The sequence below is a fragment of the Magnolia sinica genome, chromosome 5 (assembly GCF_029962835.1).
Source record: "Magnolia sinica isolate HGM2019 chromosome 5, MsV1, whole genome shotgun sequence".
Taxonomy (NCBI): domain Eukaryota; kingdom Viridiplantae; phylum Streptophyta; class Magnoliopsida; order Magnoliales; family Magnoliaceae; genus Magnolia; species Magnolia sinica.
In genome coordinates, this window is record NC_080577.1 from 97,651,195 (window position 1) to 97,674,200 (window position 23,006).

Here is a 23,006-nt window from a genome sequence, read left to right on the forward strand (position 1 = left end):
TGCTATACGAGACATCATATATGGATAAACAAGTCATGGGCATGCAACCATTAGATTCCTACCTAATCATACGAGAGGCAACAAACATGCTATAAGGAACATCACACACGAATCACAAGACATGAGCATACAACGTTAAATTCTTACCCGAACAGGAGAGCAACAACAATATTCCACAACTACTCCATGTTGAATTTAAAGAATCAAAGGTAAGGTGCTTCCTAGGTTTTTTCTCTAGATCATCCAAGCATTCAAAATCATTAAACTCAAAATAAAATTGGTGCTAAGCCACCTAAGGATAATAGTCCGCACCTATGGATCGTTGAAGACTTGGAAAATGACCTAGAAATGCCGAACTCGGTGTCGATCGGCCGGAATCCTACGACAATGTACTTGCATGTTAGAATCTCATGTGAATCCACCCTCAACATGAGGAATTTCAAAGAGATGAGGGTTTAACTACTCAATCGGTGGAGAGGAGCTCTTCCGGTTGTGGGTGAAGGATTTGTTGAGGAAGAGGTGAGGAGTGCAAGAATCGGTCTCCTTTAGGCCCCACTAGAGCTATGGCCTACCCTCCCTCTTCTTCACTCTCCCTTCCTCTCTTCTTCCTTTCTTCTTTCTCCCTTTTCTCTCTTCTCTCTTTCCTTTTTTCTAGGGCAAAATCGTATGGGGAGAGGGGTGACCAAAAGAAGCTCCTTTTATAATGCCAGATTTGGTGCAAATGGCCCCAAGTGTTGGGTTTTTACTATATTAGGCCTATGGGAGAGTTTTTCTAGCCTCTAGGGCCCACTATGGGGTGTACAAGTCGATATACACCATAGGATAGTTAACCCTAATGATGATCTATGTATGGATATGTTCGACCCGCCATTTGGATGTGCCAATCAACGGATATGATTGGAAGTCTGTTTAACGGTTACCGAAGGTCAATCGAGGCCGCGGCTATACAGATATGAGGGAAATATCCTTACTCCATGTGTGAAGTTTGGTCACAAACCGATAGTCCGAAACTCTCAACTTTGCATTAGAGTGAACGACTCAATTCACTTAAGTTTCAGCTTCTTCCTTTAGGGTATTTGCACTACTCATGCACTTGTCCTTTGGCTCAAGTTGAGTGGTTCTATATCGTTCATAGGTCCGACTCCTGCGATGGACATCAAGCCCAGTAAGACGGACATTATTCTAAAATTTTGTAACTAGTGGCCCATCAATGAACAATCTAAAGCTTGTTCAGAAAATTAGGGCATTTCTAGAATGAATTAGGTATTAAGATTTCTTGTAGGCGATGATTAGGGTTTGGATTAACTATGTTCATAGTGTAGCCTATTTATAACTAGTGAAAGTGGAGATTTAGTCATGATTACTCTAAACCGTCGATTTTAGGCTAAAAGAGTAACGGAGTTGATTTGGTCTATTAGTCAAGATCCGGGCCCTATCTAACTTGGCTTCGGTTAGATCTTTATTTTAATTATGATTGTCTTGATTAGTTAGCGATGAGTTGATTAGATTTGGGCCATATGTGAGTAAATCATGGGACTAAACTTGGTGTTCAAGTGATCGGACGGATTCGTTGGCTTCCTGCAGTTGATTAATCAGACTTGTGCGGTTCTTTACTGGTTCCACTTGTGCGTAAACTAACATTGAGTGCTAATAATCAGTAAGTGACAATATAAGTTAATTATAAAAAAAGAAATTTTAAGGATTTTCTTTTTAAAAATTCAAAACAGTGAAAATCCGGGATGTTACAAAAACCCTCATCGTTCAACAAGGTTCATCTTATGAAATAACTATTCAACATGAAGATGTCAGATGGTGGGATCGTGGCTGAACATCTAAATGATTTCAATATAGTCACGAGCCAGTTGGAATCCGTTGGCATTGTTTTTTAGGACGAGGTCAGAGCGTTATTGATATTGTCCAGTTTGCCAGAAAGTTGGGATGGTTTAGTGATTGCTGTGAGCAATTATTCAGGGTCGACAAAGCTGAAATTTGATGATGTGGCCAGTCTAATTCTAAGCGAAGAATCTAGAAGAAAAACATCAGGAGTTTCAGAGGATTCAGGGAAAGCTCTAAACGTTGAAGGAAGAGTAAGATCGCTGAACAAATGAGGCAATAAACACGGACGTTTTAAGTCGAGGAAGAAGTCCAAGGGACTGAAAGATAAAGACGAGTATTGGCATTGCGACAAGAAAGGGCACATGAAACGTGATTACAGGATGCTCAAGAAACAAGAAGAAAACTCTCAAGGTGGGAAGGATTCAGTGAATCTATCTAAGGAGAGTGATATAGATGCGTTGATCTTGTCTCTTGATGCGAGGAATGAGTCTTGGGTTATAAACTCGAGTGCTTCGTTTCATATCACTTCGTGTAAAGAAGTTCTGCGTAATTATATATCAGGTGACTTCGGGAGAGTCTACCTAGGTAATGATGAGTCGTGCAGTATCATTGGAAAGGGAGACGTTCATATAAATTAGAAAGACGGAACGACTTTGAAATTAAAGGATGTCAGACATGTACCGAGTTTGAAACGGAACTTGATCTCAGTGGGGCAATTGGCCGATACCGGTTATGTGATGACATTCACCAGTGATTCCTAGAAGATCACAAAAGGTGTCTTGGTGATATCTCGAGACAAAAAGGAAGATACTTTATACATGACTTCAAGATTGTATAGTTCACTCACGTCGCATCAACTGGAGTGAATGGGTAGTTATGGCATCAGAGGTTGAGACATATGAGTGAGAAGAGGATGAAAGTGTTATTGTCAAAAGGGAAGCTACCAGGGTTGAAGTTTATTGACTTAGAATTCTGTAAGGACTGCATATATGGCAAGCAAAAGAGGGTAAGTTTTAAGAAGACAGGAAGCGCTCCAAAGACACATCTGTTGGAGCTTGTACACACTGATGTGTGGGGACCGACATAAGTATCATCTCTTGGTGGCTCACGTTATTTTGTTTCCTTTACTGATGATGCTAGTAGAAAACTATGAATTTATTTCTTAAAGCACAAATCTGATGTGTTTGATGTATTTAAGAAGTGAAAAATAATGGTAGAAAACGAGACAGGTAAAACAATAAAATGTCTCGAATCTGATAATGGGGGAGAATACTGTGATAAGAGATTTGAGGAGTATTGTGCAGCAAATGAAATCAAATATCAGAAAATAATTCCAGGGACACCACAACAGAATGGTGTGGCTGAGCGCATTAACAGGACCATCCTTGAACGCGCCAGGAGCATGAGGTTACATGCAAGGTTGCCCAAGACCTTTTGGGCATATGCTATGAATACTGCCGCATATCTCATCAATAGAAGTCCCTCAGCACCATTGGATGGTGGGCTACGAGAAGAAACGTGGACTGGAAAAGAAGTGAACTTTGCACATCTCAGAGTGTTCGGTTGCACTTCATATGTTCACATTGATGTAGAACACAGAAACAAGCTAGATGCAAAGTCCAGGAAGTGCACGTTTATAGGCTTTGAGCAGCATGATTTTGGCTACAGGTTTTGGGATGCAGAAAATAGAAAAATCATCAGAAGCAAGGACGTAGTCTTCAATGAAAAGTGATGCATAAGGAATGTGCAGGAAAATAAGGACGAAGAGAAAGAATTCGTAAAGTTGGAAAAGTTACCGGATACGGGTGTTACAGCACCACAGGATGATCATGCACAAGAGTATTATGAGGCAGAGCCACAGACACCAGTTGTGAGGAGGTCTACTCGGGAGAGGAGACCCACGGTCCGATGCTCACCCTCCTTACATTATCTACTGCTGACAGATAATGGTGAACCAGAGTGTTTTGAAGAGGCATTACAGTCAGATACATAGGTTAAGTAAGAGCTAGCCATAGATGATGAGATGGACTCTCTTGAGTCTAATCGTACATGGGAGTTAGTCGCTCTACCCACAAGTAAGAAAGCTCTTCATAACAAGTGGGTTTACAGACTGAAGGAGGAGCACAATGGTTTGAAATGGTACAAGCCTAGACTAGTTATGAAAGAGTTTCAATAAAAAGCAGGTATCGATTTCCCTGAAATATTTTCACCTGTGGTGAAAATATCTACGATTCGCATGGTCTTGAGTATAGTGGCTACAGAGGACTTAAATCTAAAGCAGCTAGATGTTAAAACAGTTTTTCTTCATGGGGACCTTGAAGAAGAGATATATATGCATCAGCCAACAGGATACGTGGCACCAGGAAAGGAGAACAAGGTGTACAGACTAACGAAGAGTCTATATAGCCTGAAGTATGCCCCGAGGCAGTGGTACAAGAAGTTCGACAATTCATGTCGGGAAACGGTAATAGGAGATGTCACGCAGACCACTGTTGTTATTTGAAGAAGTTTGATATGTCGTATATCATCCTTCTTCTGTACGTTGATGATATGCTTGTAGCCGGTTCAAGCATGAAGGACATCTCAGATCTCAAAAGACAACTGTCTACAGAATTTACCATGAAGGATTTAGGAGCTGCAAACAAATCCTAGGCATGAGGATAAAACGTGACAAGGAAAACAAGAAACTGGTTTTGTCACAGGCAAATTACATAGCCAAGGTACTTGATCGATTCAATATGGGAGGTGCTAAGCCGATTACACTCCATTAGCCAACCACTTCAAGCTATCTAAGGAGCAAGGTGCAAAGACGCAGGATGAATGGGACTAAATGGCTAAAGTCCCATACACATCAGCTATTGGGAGTCTTATGTATGCTATGGTGAGCACGAGGCCAGACATTGCTCATGTAGTGAGAGTTATTAGTAGGTTCATGAACAACCCCAGGAAGGAGCATTGGGAAGCTGTGAAATGGATCCTCAGATACCTGGTAGGTACTGTGGATATAGGGTTGTGCTATGGTGGATCGAAAATCAAACTACAAGGCTACGTAGATTCAGATTTGGCAGGAGATATCGACAGCAGAAGAAGCACTACAGGTTATGTCTTTACTCTGGGTAGTGCTGTAATCAATTGGGTCTCTCAGTTACAGAAGATGGTATCTATCAGTATGTCAGAAGAAGAATATGTTGCGGCTACAGAAGCGTGCAAGGAGATGGTATGGATGCAAGGTTTCATGGTAGAGTTGGGTAAGAAGCAAGTAGATTGCAAGCTGTGCAGTGACAGTCAGAGTGCAATATACTTGGCTAAGAATTCAGTCTTTCATTAAAGGACCAAGCATATTGCCATCAGATATCACTTCAAACGTTCGTTACTAGAAGATGGATCGATTGCTCTGGAAAAGATTCATACAAGTGAGAATCCTGCAGATATGCCCACTAAGGCGGTCACACGGGAGAAGTTGAAGCTCTGTTTAGCTTTGATTGGTCTTCAGGCTTGAAGACGAGAAGGTGATACACTCCGGATGTAGAAGACGAAGGTTTATGGTGATGTATCTCTAAGTAGAAGATTATTGAGATGTGGAGCCACATCTGGGGGCCGCTCGACCGGTCGAGTGGGGCACTTGACCGGTCGAGCGGCCCACTGGACCAGTCGTGGACTAGCTCGACTCAAAGTCCAGCGATCATCAGTTTTTGGGTTCCGAGGTGCTCGACCGGTCGTGGCCCATGCTCGACCGATCGAGGGGTCTAATCAACCAGTCGAGCAGTCTGCTCGACTAGTCGAGGTTATGTAGATTCGTTTCCGGATTTGATGCGGACTGCTGCTTTTTAAGTCAGTTTTTGCAGAGGTGTGAAAGGGAAGTTGCCTAAACTATAAATAGGTGTCCCTAGGGTTTTTCTAGTGTATGGAAAATAATTCTAAGGTGTGGGCAAATGGTTTTCTCTGTACTTCCAAGGGAGAGGTTAGTATATTGCCTTATAATCTTCATTTTTCTTGATAGTGAAAATTTGCATCTGTGGTTTTTTACCCTTGTTGGGGTTTTTCCATGTATATCTTGTCTTGTGGTTTGTTTGGAATGCTTTGATTCTATTTCTAGTTTATGTTTCTTCTTGTTTATCGTTTGTGGGTGAGACCGGAGATTGGATCTCGGTTCACTGCGTTGTTGGCGTGCTGCGCAATAGGACGAGAGAGGGGTGGGGTTAACATGGATGGACGAAAGGGGATAAAATGGATAGATGGAGGAGATAAAATACATAAATAATACTGGACCTCAAAAAGTTTACTCAGTACGCTAAGCATACTGAGTTACTCAGTACGTAGCCCACTTCCTTCCATCTCCACCATTTCTTGTGTGTGGTCCATCCTCTTAACATTAAAAATAAATAAATACATAAATAATTAGACACACCTAATGGGGCTGCTGGTTGCCTCCTACCGAATGAGAGAGGAGAGAGAGAGAGAGAGAGAGAGAGAGAGAGAGAGAGAGAGAGAGAGAGGAGGAAAGCCGAAGGGTTGCTGCCGCCTGCTGCCTGTCAGATGAGACAGGATGGCCGATGGGTGCCAGACAGGAAGATGTTGGATTTTTCGAATCAGAGTGTGCGATGGGTAAGGTAGAGAGGATTAGGAATTGGGTTTTTTTTATATATACCATACCCGACAACCTGAGTCGATTCAAGTTTCAGATCGGGTCAATTTAACGGATCGAGTTTTAGGTCGAGTTACTGGGTAACTCGAACTCGTCTCGATTTGAGTTCGGATTGGGCAAAGCCTACTCGGTTCAGACCGACTCACCCATTTGGTTTGAGTCAAGCCAGTGGGGCTAGTCGAGTTAGGCGAAGTCCAGTGGGTTCGTGCCCAGCTCAAGACTAATACCTATAACCCGGGTTAAAGGCAATCCGCTTGCTTGAATTACCTATGTTTTAAATGAGAAATTATCTGATACAGCGACTGTATCATAAGTTAAGATACAGCCTATTTTTTTCCTGCACACATTTCATATGTGTGGAATATCCAGTCCGTTAAAAAAGTGGACAGAATCATTGTGATTATCTGACTTGAAAATTAGGCTGATCCACTCATCGATCCAGACACAACCACAAAATCAAAGTGCATCCAGTTTTATGATTAAGTGTGGTGGTGTGGCCCATCCGATGAGTGGATCGATCTAGTTTTCATACATTATCATGTTGCGGACCACCTTTTGTTGGGATTGGATTTTCCACACATATGATACGTTGGCGAGAATACAAGGAATTATTATGACTTATTTATGAAACAACCCCTTCGGCTTTAGTAATATCTCCATTGCTACTCCTAGTAGCACTGGAACACTTAATACATTTCAATCCATTCATCTATACTATTCATTAAGTCCAGCACACATTTCGTGGACCACCATACAAGAAGCTCACTGATTTGACATATATTGACCGTTTGATCAATAAACTTTAATTTAGACGGTCAAGATCACTTACAAAAAATAGGTCCATCCGCAATTTGGTCCATCTATTTTTAAGGATGGATTAGATCATCTGATTAGGAAATGTGTTATGGACTTAATGGACGGTTCAGAATGCTTGATTGAATTGTTTAGGTGAACCGATGTAATTAGGAGCAGTACCATAACTTAATGTGCTCTAAGAGCACTGGATTATTTCTCCTCTTCGATAATCAATCTAATTACTAATAATCAAAGATTGAAGAAGAATTAAGTGATCTTTGGCCTGATGGTATGCGTATTATGGACGATCCAAACCGTTGATCTCGTGGTGTCAACGGTGGATGGATGATCTCGTAAAAGATTTTCCCAAATGCTGCCATAGATCCTTTGAACGTGAACCATTGGTGTACTTTCGTCATTATTAAATGTTGGCATGACACCAATTTGAAGGGTTGAGATTGTCCCACGGAAGAGATTTTGGCACGATGCATCCAAGGTGGTGGGTCCATCAGATCAACGGTATGGATTAAAGACGTGATGCATTTGTGCATGCCCTTCAGTACACGGAAAGGTTAGTATTTCCACCGCCACCAAATTATCCTGGGTTGAAATTTCAACTTCCAGGGTTGAAAGTTTTGCCTCTGTCGCGACTAAATTTCAAGCATGTGTTGCCTCCAACTGGGGCACACACGTTGAGTAATCTCACAATCAGAAACGTCCATCTTGTGGGATACATGTATATATTCTGTCTGAAGAAATTTAAGTTTAAATTATTATCTTTACCATCAAAATCTCTATATGAATTTCAAAAAATTAAATGAAACTTTAAACGGTTATCATTCAACTCCAAAAACCATAGATTATAAAAAAAATGATAGTTAATTATGTTAAATTAGCTTTTTTAAGGAAGTAATAAGAATATGGACGGTTTAAAATTACCTGACCGCTCAGCATGTTGTCCTCGATAGCTAGCGGTACACACTAGATTGTAAGTCGCGACAGATCCAAAAACGAACTCGGTTTCTCGAATTGTCGGGCACCGAGCGTTACATGCTGGAATTGTAATGACATGCTATGGCTACTCGCAAGAAAAGCCACCCGAGTAATTCTCTCGGGACATATTCTAATATCTTAGCTTTCTTCAAGATCCAATCCGTTATTCATATGGACCCCATTATTGAAATTTTATAATCCAAAAAATCAGATGATTTTATAACAAATTCCATCCACATAAATGTGATAATTTTAAAAATTACAAAAGAATCACATTAGTTAAAAAAATTAAATATTATAAAAATATGGAGGCCATTAGTTTTTTCTAGATAATAATTTAATTGAATATATCGAACGAATGGTCCAGATCTTTCATATTATATATTTCTTAGCAAATGAGGTACGAAGAAAATATTATTTTCATGCGAGAGAAGACATAAAACTTCTTCTGAATTTTAGTGGCTAAAGGAAATAAATAACGGGGGTTGTTTGATACTCTGGCCACGGATGACGCTTGATACGCACGTACTTAGGAATGAAAGCGGATTGCCTGTAGCACACGCCACTAGAGGGAAGCGGATTGGCTGGTGTACCACACACCACCAAAATGGCTGGTTTGTACGAACGGTTCAAAGGAGATCAAAGTTACATGGGCCACACAATGATATAATTATTATATCCAACCCGTTCATCCATTTTTCGAGATTATTTTAGATCATAAGCCAAAAAAATGAGTCATGTTCAAAGCCTGAGTGGACCACACCACAAATAGCAGTGGGACAATGATCCTCACCGTTAAAACGTTTGTAGAACCCACCATAACGTTTATTTTCCATCCAATCTGTTCATAAGATCACAAATACCTGGATGAAGAGGAAAAACTGATATCATTTTGATCCAAAACTTCTTAGACCCCCAAAATGGTTTCAATGGTAGACGTTCAATCCCCCACTATGTTTTGTAGTGTGGTCCACTTGATATTTGGATCTGTCTTATTTTTCGGCTCAAGCCTTAATACGAGGTCGCCAAATGGACTGACGGTTTGGATATAACTCATACCTCATGATGGGACCCACAGAACTTGGTGACGTCAACACATTAGCCATATTGGTGGTGTGTGACACACCAGCCAATCCGCTTCCCCACAACCACCAGAGACATCCGGTGGAACGACCTGGCCGAGCTCTATGGGGCCCACCGTGATGTATGAGTTGTTTCCACGCCGTTCATCATTTCAGGGCATGAACCTAAAAATGAGGCCCGACGCGACTCACAGGTGAATGCTTTTAACTGGATTAGCATGTTCGGGTGTGGTTGATATTTTCTTGGGTTGATGCCAGAGTCAAGGCCACCCTTGCACCCAAGGGTTTCTATAATAATTACATGTGCGTGTGTGATTTAGCAGGCGTCTCGGATTTTACTCACTTTAAAGGTTTTGACTAAATTAATCAGTACCACTGCATGATGACGGACAAATTAAAGATTCGATGGAACCTGAAGTCTTCTCAATCACTGACTTATTTAGAAGTGTACACTGCACTCAAGCAACTTGAATAGCGAAAGATGTTAACATTCATGGACGGGTCCTTTTTGCTTTGTACCAGTGATTATCGGATCATTCCGTGTATGGATTTTTATCTCACCGGTATTTTGATGTGGCATTTTTCAATTAAAGTAAAAGATTTATGTATGATAGAATAAAGAGTAGTATAAACCTGATTGATTTTTATTAATATATCGACCATGTTACAATTGTCATGCCTCACCCTCTTAATATTAAAGTAAAAAGAAAATAAAAATAAATACATAATGCATGTACCAAAATAGGCAATTAAGGTGATTGGTCAACAAAATGTAACCGAGGTATATACAATTGAATTGAAACTCAGATGGACATAGAGACTTTGCAACTTAGGGTTGCAAATATTTAATCTATTCATAAGATAAGCGTACTGCAGCATGAGTTGCTAGGCAATAGCAAACTAAGCTAGAAAAAATAAAATAAATATGAAAGTAAAGTAGACATGAAGATGCATGTATTAAGCACGGAGCCTTGAGCTCTTCTTCGGATTCTCCTTTTAAAGCTTTCTTCAGGCAATAGAAGCCTCTCGTTGGGCTTTGGGAACCTTCTGGATTTTTCGTGCGAGCTTCCCGAGCACGCGATCTCTTCCTTCATGGAACTGGAGGTTCTCAAACAAGAAGATCTCCAAAATGTAAGTAGCTATTGGATCTCGAATTTCAACTCCTACTCATAGATGCTCTCATATAGGACTCTCTTGATTCGATCAATGGAGCATCTTTCGTTTAATCACATCCGTTGACTGTGCTGATCTGATGCAAATCACCTAATCTTTAGTGGGAGTGGGATTTAACACCCGATACTAATCTATTATCGAACTAGGTTGGATCTACTTCCCCCATTCGTTTGATCCCAATGGGGTCACGGTTGTGAGCCCAATCTGAATGATGTTTTTTGCTTCTCACGACCGTGGCTCAAACCTAGATTGGGTTCGTACATAAATTAACCCGATATGCGGATCTTTGGAATCCTCTGGATCGTTGCTAGTTTTCTAAATATTTATGAGAAAATCTCACATTTTGGGAATGCCAGTAAGAGACAGCCCTTCGGATGATATCATATCTAGTTGTGAGATAAGATACACTCACTATGTGATGTGCCAGGCACGTCCCTCAATTAATGGACACGTTCATTGTTGCCACATGGCGTGTGACAGTTTATCCCCCTACGGGAGTTGTACCATCAAAATAATGACAAAATGTGTAAAGCCGAAGGAAAATCAAATGCCTATCTCTTTCAAGTGCGAGTATGATTCTGATTGTACCAAACACATGGCGTATTCTTATTGGCCCTAGTCACGGCACAAAAAATGAGTGTAAACAATGGCAACCATATGTGTATTGTTTATTTAGCCTATTTTTGTTTCCTTAGTTGTGTAATACATTTTCCAAGATGATCCTGAAGGTGTGATCGACGGACTATAGTCGCCACCAGTCGATTAGGTTGTTATGTGTTTATGGTTGGTTAGAGCCCGTGAACCTACCTTAGGTTGGGGAATTTGGAAATTCTCGTGCCTGAATGACTCCTATATGTGGCCTGCAACCATGGAGGCTAGGGTAAGGGTCTCGATTAGGAGGTAAGAAGGGGTTAAGCACCCTCTCTTGCCCACACTATGTGCGGCCTTTACTTTAAGGTGCATACTTTTCAAGAAAAATCATATATCTACAAAAAAAAGTTAGTCATCTGACCATGATTCGCATAACCCTATGAGACGGTGGAGCAGGCAAAATATAAGGAAAAAAAAAAAAGATCTCAGCCTTGCTACTCAGGGTCAAGTGACCCAGGGCAGGTGAACAAAATAAAGTAAATTGAATAAATAAATTGATGTAAATGAAAATAAAGTAGCAGTTGTTATAGTGGGTGTGCGAAATGGACCACGTACTTAGCTTGATTGATATGCAAGCGAGAAGAAGGAAAATCAAACACCCTTTTCCTGCTCAAAAACATGAAGGGCTCAACGTTCCTGAATCTGACTCTACCCTTGAGGTGACTGTCTTACTCTGATGAGTTAACTTTTCGTGGTTATCTTGTGATGGGACAGAGTTTAGGCATAGATAAGTTGGCTTCTCGGGATATCCTAGGTTGCAGGGCTTTTTTTTTTTTTTCAAGGGCAGGGTTTAGGCTACGAGGGGATTTTCTATATCTTGCTCGAATCTTCTCTCGGTACATTGGTCTAGTTCAGGGATAGATGAAGGGTATAATTCCAAAATGGAGAGTTGGATGGTGGAAATAGGCTTGGGGAAGTCAACCAACCAATTAAGAATAACATTTTGTGTTTGGATAGGGCCTTTACAAGCATATCTGAGAGTGGGGACGCCGCAGCCCACCGATGAAGTCTTCCTGGGGCCATCACGATGTTTATTTGCGATCCAGCCCGTTCATAAGGTCACCCAGACCTGGATGATGGGACAACACAAATACCAGCTTGATCTCAATTCGGTGGCACCTAAGAAGTTTTAACTATGGGCGTTTTAATCCCCATCATTTCCTGAGGTGTGAATTGGCAAAACGGATGGACGGTGTGGTTGAAAGACATACATCATGATGGGCCCCACACAGCTTAGGCCACATGGAATCTGCTTTCCTTAGAAATGGCACATGGAAAATATTTAGTCAAATTAAACGGGCGCAGTTGGGTACTACCCTAGATAGAGACGGTCATGTCAGGGGTTTGTAGGGCCATCATAATGTATACATTTTATCCGGGCCATCCATCTATTTTGATAGAAAATTTTAGGGCATGAGCCCAAAAAAAAATGTAAATCGAAGGCTCACGTGGACTACACCACAAGAAGCAGTGGAGATTAAATTCCTACCGTTGAATTTTGTTGGGCCCACCATAATGTTTATTTGCCACCCAACCTGTTCATAAGGTCACGTAAACCTGTAAGAAGGGAAAACATAAACATCAGCTTGATCCAAAACTTCTGTGGCCGTCGGGACTTTTCCAACGGTTAGCTTTCAATCCCCACTGCTTCCTATGATGTGATCCACTTGTGCTTCAATCTTCCTCCCTATTAGACTCATGCCGTAAAATGATCTTTTAAAATGGATGTCTCTGGCTAGTTCACGTTAGCAGGTGTTACCCTCACTGTGGGGCCCACCTTCATGATGTGTCGTATATTAACATCGTCCATCTGTTTCTCTAGCACATTTTAGGGTGTGATCTCAAAAATAAAGAAAATCCAAATATCAGATGGACCACATCACAGGAACAGAGATTATTGAGTGCTTCACCGTTAAAATTTCTAAAGGAATAGTAAGGATTTTATGATGTTTACTTGTCATGTAACTCGTCGATAATCCAAGAAGAGTTGGGCGAAGGGAAAATACATGGATTAGCATGAAGCCCACAAAAAGTTATTAATGGTAGTTGATCATTAGTTCTCGTGTCGTGGTTCACCTGAGCTTTGGATCTTCTTGCGGTTTGGGATTGCGTAGTAAAATGAGATATAAAAATAGACAGATAGCACGTATATACAAAACATTAAACAAGGTATGGCCCCACATGGTTAGAATAACGGTTAGGTGGGGATGTTAATTAAAATAACCCTTGATTATAACATAATAAAAAAGTTAACACTAGATTTTTAATATATATCTTTTTAGCCCCCGGGTATTTTTTGTCTTTTAGAAGGATAAAAATACCTCTCTACTAGCTGTAACCTCATACGATGTTAGATTGTCAAGGAAGTTGAGAGAGCCTTTTGATAATATAGTGTGGTACCCACTAAATCATTGATTAAGGTCATCCCTCGGCTGATCTGATCCATTCACTTTAATCGAATAGTCGAAAACCCAATGTAAGATTGTTTTTTAAAAAAATAGAGTTATATGTAGCCCACAACCACATTAACATTGTGAATTAATTTTGAACTGTTTCCTCCGTTGTGATCCATTCGTAATGAGTTTTGCCCCCAAACTTGAGAAGATGGTATGAAATTAAAATTTCTTTCATATGGACGGTTTGGTCTGCTACAAGACAATCTAGTGAGATGGGTTCAATAAGTGGATCCATTGCGCAGAAAAGTCATTTAACATTTTCTTTCTCTATCTTATTCATTTTTTCCCATAGAAGTGGACCATTTGGCCGTTAGGACCATTGCCACCTCTGTGGCACCCACTCTAGCAAGGTTCCGTCGTGCATCCTGCATCATTTCTTCTATTTTGGCCAGTTTATGAGTGTTTTTTTTTTTAAAGATTTTTTATCACTCTTCAACGTAGAAGTTATGATTGTCAAATGTAGATTTAGGGTTAGACTGAGTGGAGATACCTCGTTTCAAAACTTGAGGTCTTGGTATCGATCCTTAATGGGGGTGGCTAACATGGAGTGTGTGTACTGACATGGGTGTGTACTAACAAGCTAACCCAAAAAATAATAATAATACTAATAATATATATATATATATATATATATATATATATATATATTTAAAGGTTAAAATAATAGTGGCTTTTGTGTGTTTTTTTTTAGGTATCAATGATGGGAGTTTATGAAAGGGAGAGAGTGTGGTGGTTTCCTTTATACTTTTTATTTTTATTTTTATTGGATATAAATGGTAAGAGTTTGTGAAATGAATGAATTTGTAATAGAAGAATGTTGTAGTGAATAAATTTTGAAATGGAAGAATGTTGTAATAGATAAATATTATTATGGATAAATGTTGAGATTGAAGAATATTGTAATGGACGAATGTTGTATGGTGGATCACCGATATTCATTGTGGATCACTGATCATTATTGTATATCGTCGATATTCGGTGAAGATCACACAATATTAATTATGGAACGTTGATATTCACTGTGGATCACCGATATTCGATGAGGATCACTGATATTAACTATAGATCGCTGATATTGTCGTAGATATTTAATGAGAATTACCAATATTAACTGTGGCTTACCAATATGCACCATGAATCGCCGATCCAATGAAAACGGTCGATACACATTGTGCATCATCGATCCGACGAAAACGGTTATAACTCCGTCGTTATGACAGTTATGACCATTCATCAGTTTTAACATTCTTCTACTATAACATTCATCCATTACAGCATTAGTCAATTTCAATATTTATCCATTGCAACATTTTTCCATTTCAAAATTCATCCATTATAACATTCTTTCATTACAAAATTTATTCTTTCACAAACTCCCACCACTCATACCCAACAAAAAAGAAATATAAAGAGAATTACCACACCCCCCTCCTTTTCACAAACTCCTACCATTAATACCTTTAAAAAAACAACACACAAAAAACACTATTATCTTAACATAAACCTATCTTTGGCAACCATGGCTTCTACGACGGAGAGTGTGGTAAAAAATCTTCATAATAATAATAATAATAATAATAATTAAAAACTCGTCAAAATATAGGGAATGACACTGGATACACGTCATAAACTCGGCGGATTGGGTGACACGGAGGTGGCAACGCTCTTAACGGCTAAATGGTCCCCTCCTATGAAAAAATGAAGAGGAAAGAGAAAGAAAATACTAAATGGTTGTCTTGCGTGCCCACCATATCGTCTTGTAATAGATCCAAGCTGTTTACATGAAAGTGATTTTAATTTCATGCTATTTACCCAAGTTTGAGGGCAAAACTTATCATCGATGGACCACAACAGATGAAATAGTTCAGAATTAACTCAGAACATTAATATAGTTGTGGGCTACAGACAACTCCAATTTTTCTTAAACAATCTTACTATGGATTCACGACTATCTGATTAAAGTAAACAGATCAAATCGGCCGAGGGGTGATCCCCATCATTGATTTAGTAGGGCCCATGCCTATTCTTAGAAGTCCCTCTTAACTTTCATAACTTATATGAGCGGACAGCTGGCAGAGGGACATTTTTACCATTCCAAAAGTCAAAAAGTACTCAGGGACTAAAAAAGATATATATTAAAAATACAATGTAAACACCTTTATTACACCACAATTAAGGTTTATTTTAATTAATTTCCCACTAGATTTGGTGAGACCGAGACTCACTCATGATGGTGCAACCCTTACCTTGGGGCTCACACTGACCTGCCATCCATTTTTCCATATCATTTTAGCAAATTATTCATAAAATAAAGCACATTCAATTATCAAGTGGACCATAACATAAGAAAAAGTGGTGATTGAAAGCTCTACCTGTTGGGGGCCTTGCACAAAACCTTAGGATCTAGTCTCTCAAATCAAACCAGAATTATGAGATAATAAAGCAATGAAATAAATCAAAGCATTAAACCACACCACACAAGAGATTTTTACGTAAAAAACCCTCGAAGAGGTAAAACCATGGGACCTCATCCAGATCAACAATCCAATAAGAGAATAAAAGAAAAATGGAGAGATTTCACCAATCGCAAGGACGTAGAAGCGCTTAGATGTCGAGTGCACAGTAGATCACATCTACGAGCATAATCTCCCTTTCAAAAGCTTCCTCTCTCTCTTTCTCACACCTTTGATAGCCCTAAACCCTTTAGAAAAGCTTTAGGAAACCCTCTTACATTGCCTAGAAAGCCCTAAGTACCTCCTATTTATAGTTTAGGAAACACTCTTTCGCACCTCTTGCGAAATCGCCTCAGATTTCCGCAGTCCACACAAAATTCGGACTCAAATCTACGTAACCTCAACTGGTCGAGCAGAGTCCTTGACTGGTCGAGACTATTCACTCGATTGGTCAAGCCGATCTCTCAACTGGTCGAGCACTGTTCATTGAGCTCACTGAACTTTGAGTCAAGTGACCCTCGACTGGTCGAGCATTGTTCACTCGACTGGTCAAGCAGCGCGGTAATTCCACTGTTTGTGGCATCTGAACCGCACCACATCTCCTCTGACCTGAGGAGGAAAACCCCACGAAATCTCTCTCTTTCCGACTCAGGAGGAATTCACCTTCTTCAAGCCTGCCTGGTTTCTACAAACCTTAAACTTGCCCTTAAGCAAAGCCTTGGTCATCATGTCTGACCCATTATTATCCGTGTGGACCTTCTCAAGCTGTAACACCTTCTATTCCAAAGTATCCCTGATCCAATGATACCAAATCTCTATATGCTTCGACTTGGAATGCTAACTTGGATTCTTGCTTAAGTGTATAGCACTTTGGCTATCGCAATAGACCACGTGCTGCTCCTGCTTCAGGCTAAGTTCCTGTAGGAACCTCTTCATCCAAAGCATTTCTTTACATGCCTCTGTGACTGCAATGTACTCAGCCTTTATCGTCAACAATACTATGACTTTCTGTATCTTATTCTGCCATGAGACTACTCCCCCTACAAACGTGAACATGAACCCCGATGTAGACTTCCTAGAGTCTATGTCACCTGCCATATCTACATCTGTGTAACCCTCTAACACAAGTTTTCCATCACCATAGTATAGGCTCAACCTAGATGAGCCTCTTAGATACCACATTATCCACTTCACCATATCATAGGTGTGGTTCTTATGTAAGGATCTCATCTTCTTTTGCATAGCTCTCAACCACTCCCCCTTATACTCGTCGACTAGGGCCTCAGAATAATCTTCTGGCTCTCCCCCATCAGTGAGCATAATGTACTCATGTGGCAAGTACCTCTTGGACGGCTGTCTGTCCCTAGATGACCTCCTCACCTATGGCTCAACAGGTGGATCAAGTGGGGGCTGCTCCCCTGGTCCATCTTCTGTATAAACTCCCTCGTTCTCTGCATCTTACTGTACTCCCCCGTTATCAAGCATCACGAGAGGAATAACCGGATTCATGTCCTCTAACTCACCTGAACTAAGCTGGTTCTTCTCTAGCTTACCAATGTCTTCTATACACTGATCTTCAAAGAATACTACATCTCTGCTCCTGACGAGCTTCTTCTCGGTCGGATCTCACAATTTGTAATCGAACTTTTCATCACCGTACCACAAGAACACACACACTGCCTGATCTTCTTATCTAGCTTAGACCTCTCATCCTTTGATACGTGAACGGATGCCCTGCATCCAAATACCATGAGATGACTATACGATAGATCATGTCTAATCCACACCTTCTCAGGCACTTCTCCATTCAACGGAGCTGATGGAGACCTGTTTATCAAATACACTTTTGTGTGCATTGTTTCTCCCCAGAACGTCTTGGGCAACTTCGCATGGGATAACATGCATCTGATTCTCTCTACAATGGTGCGATTCATTCGCTCAGCCACACCATTATGTTGAGGGCTCTTGGGAACCGTCTGTTCATGCCATATCCCCAGGGACATACAATACTCATGAAAGTCGCCAATGTATTCACCACCATTGTCAGTGCGGATGCACTTCAATGATCTACTTGTCTCTCTCGATTATAGCATGAAACAATTTAAACACGCCAAAGACCTCGTCCTTGGATTTTAAAGCATAAACTCAAATCCTCCTAGATGCATCATCTATAAAGTGACAAAATACAATGCCCCACCCAAGGTTTTTATCCTCATAGGACTACAAACATCATAATAAACTAAATCTAATGCATGCACTTTATTAACATAAGAAGCAGTTTTAACAAATGAAACTCTAGGCTGTTTCCCTAATAAACAATCAATGAAGGTTTTGAGAGGTATACCTGTCACGTCTGGAAGGAGCCGCTTCCTTGCTAGTACTTGAAGCCCTTTTTCACTTATATGGCCTAGACGCCTGTGCCACATATTAATAGCTGAATTTTCCGCTGCGTTCAACCCACCCTTGCACACACTGACACTTGCCTTGTAAAGGGTGCAACACTTCTTTCCTCTGGCTATGATCAACGAACCCTTGATTAGCTTCCAGCGCCTACCAGCAAACCAACTTTCATAGTCATCATCATTCAACCTTCCTATCGACATCAAGTTGAGGTGAAGGTTTGAAATGTGCCTCACATCCCTGAGACACAATGTGCAGCCCACATCGGTCTTCACACAAATATCACCGACCCCTACGATCTTCGATATGCCAGAATTTTTCATCTTCATGGTCCCATAGTCACCTGACTTGTAGCTTGTAAAGAAGTCTCTGCGTGGAGTCGCATGAAAATTGGCTCCCGAGTCAATCACTCAGTCGGTGTCCTGACTCGTAGCCGGGAGACAAACATCATGATCTGCTGAAAGAATAACTACAATGTCGCTATCTGAAGTGACCGCAGTAGAATCTGATTATCTTCCTTCTCCTTTCCTTTTCCTTTCTTATTGTTCTTATTCTTACGACATTCATGATTATAGTGGCATTTCTTGCCACAATTCCAGCATTCAACATCCTTCCTGGTACTCGACTTGCCTCTTGATTTATCTCAGGCCTTCCTGCCTTTCCTGTTCTTTTCTCTCCCCTGTTCCTGTGTCATAAGGGCCTCTTGCTGAGTAGACCCCTAAGACTTCCTCATTGTCTCCTCATTGAAGAGACAGCTAGTTACCTGTTCCATAGATACCTTTTCGTCTGACGCAGAGTTACTTAGAGAAACCACCAATGTCTCCCAACTATCAGGCATTAAGCTAAGCAATAACAAAGCCTGTAATTTATCATTCAGGACCATCTTCATAGCGGAGAGCTGGTTTAATATATTGCTGACCTCATTCATGTGCTCAACCATACAACCACCATCTTTGAACTTGAGATTCACAAGTCATCTTATCAAGAAGATTTTATTATCGGCTGTCTTCCTCTCATATAGCCCTTCCAATTTCAACCATAGGCTAGCGGATGAGGTCTCCATAGACACATGGTAGAATACAGAATCATCCAGCCATTGTCTAATAAATTCCACCACCTTCTGATCTAACTTCTTCCAATCATCATCAGACATATCTTTGGATTTTACTGATATGCCTAAAATTAGAGAATATGAGTCTTTGTTATAAAGCAAGTCCTCCATCTTAGCCTTCTATATGGTCTAGTTAGAACTATTGAGGCTGATCATCTTTGATGAGCCACCTTCCATAATTCAAAACCGATCTCACTTTGTTCAATGAACTTAGCTTTGATACCACTTTGTTGGGGACCTTGCACAAAACCTTAGGATCTAGCCTCCCAAATCAAACCATAATTATGGGATAATAAAGTAATGAAATAAATTAAAGCATAAACCACACCACACAAGAAATTTTTACGTAGAAAACCCTCAAAGAGGTAAAAACCACGGGACCTTTTCTAGATCAACAATCCACTATGAAGTAGAACGATACAACCTTCTTTACTCACGCAGGAGTTGATAAACAATAAGAGAATAAAAGTGTAACGCCTTGGAAATTGGGGGTCGTGCATACACTCGACTCCCGAGTTCCCAGGGTCACTTATAACTGGTTTTCATTAATATGCGATTAATCTAGTCTAAATGCGCATTTTAGAATTTCCTGGAACATGAAGCACAACCACACAAGTTTACTGAAATGGAAGAAAATCAACTGTACTTATGTATACATGTCAAAAAGAATATAAACGGGCGCACAAGGTGACGCCCAATAAAATCACAAAAAGAATGGCATGCCCAAAAAGAATAAAGTTGAGCCGCTGCTCGATGATCCAACGACCCATCAACTGATCCGACGGGGTCCCGCTCATCAACTGGAAGTAAGGGAACTCGTCCTCCTCCTTGAGACTCGCATCATCAAGCTCCACGTAATATGTATCTCCTGCAACTACGAGCGGGTCTGGTTGGTGTTTTAAAACACCGTCCCAGAGTGAGAGTGAGTGATCAACTCAGTGGGTGCTATTAGTCTTAAGTTACAACAAGCATCAGTTATAATAAGAATTTTATGAAAAGTAATCATTCACAAATACCTAACTAATCTTATTAATGCACATGCATGGTAGATGATATGATGTATGCTCTCACCATAACTCTCCCTCGAGCGACTCCGTCTAACGATTGTATATGTCAACACTCCCTCAGAGCAACCTCGACTGCCGAATTGCCAAAGTAGCTAATGCCGTGTAATGATGATGTTAACCGGGTTCTTAGTTAAGTTCATTCATCCAGCAGATTTGGAAATCTGATACACCCCACGTATCAAATGCCCTGAACTAGTTGCGAGGCCAAGACCCCCCAATGTGTGAGGTCAAGACCCCACGATCCTTGATCCCGTCGGGTTCTCCGTCCCCGACTTCAAGCACACGGGGAATGCTGAGAGAAAGGGATCGCTCGCAGTCACTACGGGGAGGCGTGTCACCCCAGCATAGGCCTACAACTCGGACATAGTGTCCCATTCCACCATGCCCGGTTCACGAGACTGTGAATCAATATTTCATCCGGTATCATGGGTTACAATGGTAGTAGGGTGTTCCAGATTCCATACATAAGTGATCAAACATGGTTAACAAACAGGGTTGGACAGTAAATAGGTCAAACCGCACGAGTTAGGCGAGCATGTGATGAATGACATCGGGTACAAGGGACCCATGTAGTCGAACTACTGCCGCCCGTACACACTCGCCCAAATCTATGGGTTTAGCCTCAAGACGGTTCTACCAATGGAAGCACCTTCGTTCTCCTCATGTTCCCGACCAACCAAGGGTCCAATGTTAATTCATAACATACCAACCACCAATATAACCAACTAGCATAATAGTATCATGTTTGCATACATCACAACATATGGTTTAATTATTCCTAACAAGCATGCTACAACAACATGAACAAGGTGCATGTGAGTGGTGTAGGTTAGGGAGGAAGTTAAGCACTTCCTACACCTCAAGGGATCAAATACACAAGAGTAGTGAATCATGCACATCATGAAGCAACACATGTGAGAAAAAGAAATCAAACAAACATAAGCATGTAATCATCCATATACTAGATTATGAGAGGCAAGATTTAACATCAAGGAGAACTAAACATGTCATTCCATACAATCCTAACAACATACCATTTCTAGGTTCTTCTAAATTCTTCCATACAATATACTAAGCAAACAAAATCATTAAACTCCAATTATAATTGGTGCTAGGCCACCTAAGGATAATAGTCTGCACCTATAGATCATTGGAGACTTAGAAAATGACCTAGGAATGAGGGCTTTTGGGGGCGGATGGCCGAAATCCCTACAGCAAATGTTTGCATGTTAGAATCCTAAGCAAATCCCTCCTCAACACATGGGTTTCATGAAAAAAGGGATGAAGGGTCTTACCTAAACGACCAATGGATGAATGGGCGGTCAAGGAGGAGGGTTTTTCCTTGGAGAAGAGGTAGGGAGTTGTAGGGTTTGATTTTCTTGGGCCCCACCTCGATCTAGGGTCCGCCTTACTCTCCCTCACTCTCTCTTTCTCTCCTTGCTCTCTCTCTCTCTCTTCTCCCTTTACTCTCTCCCTCTTTCTCTCTTCTCCCTCTTCCAGGGCAAAAATCGTATGGGGAGAGGGGGTGCCCAAATAAGCCCCTTTTATAATGTCAGATTTAGTGAAAATGGCTCCAAGTGTTGGGTTTTTACTATACTAACCCTATGAGTGGGTCTTTCTAGCCTCTAGGGCCCACTATGGGGTGTACATGTCGATATACATCGTAGGATGGTTAATTCTAATGATGATCTACGTATGAATATGATCGGCCCGCCATTTGGATGTGCCAATCAACGGATATGATTAGAAGTCTGTTTAACAGTCACCGATGGTTGATCAGGGCTGCGGTTATACGGATATGAGCAGGGAAATATCCTTACTCCACGTGTGAAGTTTGGTCGCAAATGGACGGTTCGAAACTCTCAACTTTGCAAAAGGGTAGACGACCCAATTCACTTAAGTTTCAGCTTCTTTCTTTAGGGTATCTGCACTTCTCATGCACTCGTCCTTTAGCTTAAGTTGAGCGGTTCTGGACAGTACCCAGGTCTGACTCTCGTGATGGACGTCAAGCCTAATAAGATGGACATTACTCTATAATTTTGTAAGTGGCCCACCAACGAACGGTTTAGAGCTTGTTCGAAAAATCAGGGCATTTTTAGAATGAATTAGGCATTAAGATTTCTCATGGGTGATGATTAGGGTTTGGATTAACTATGTTCATAGTGGGAGGCTATTTATAACTAGTGAAGGTGGAGATTTAGTCATGATTATTCTAAGCCGTCGGTTTTAGGCTAAAAGAGTAACGGGGTTGATTTAGTCTATTATTCAATATTTGGGCCTTATCTGACTCTGCCCCAGTTAGATCTTTAATTTAGTCATGCTTGCCTTGATTAGTTAGCGAATG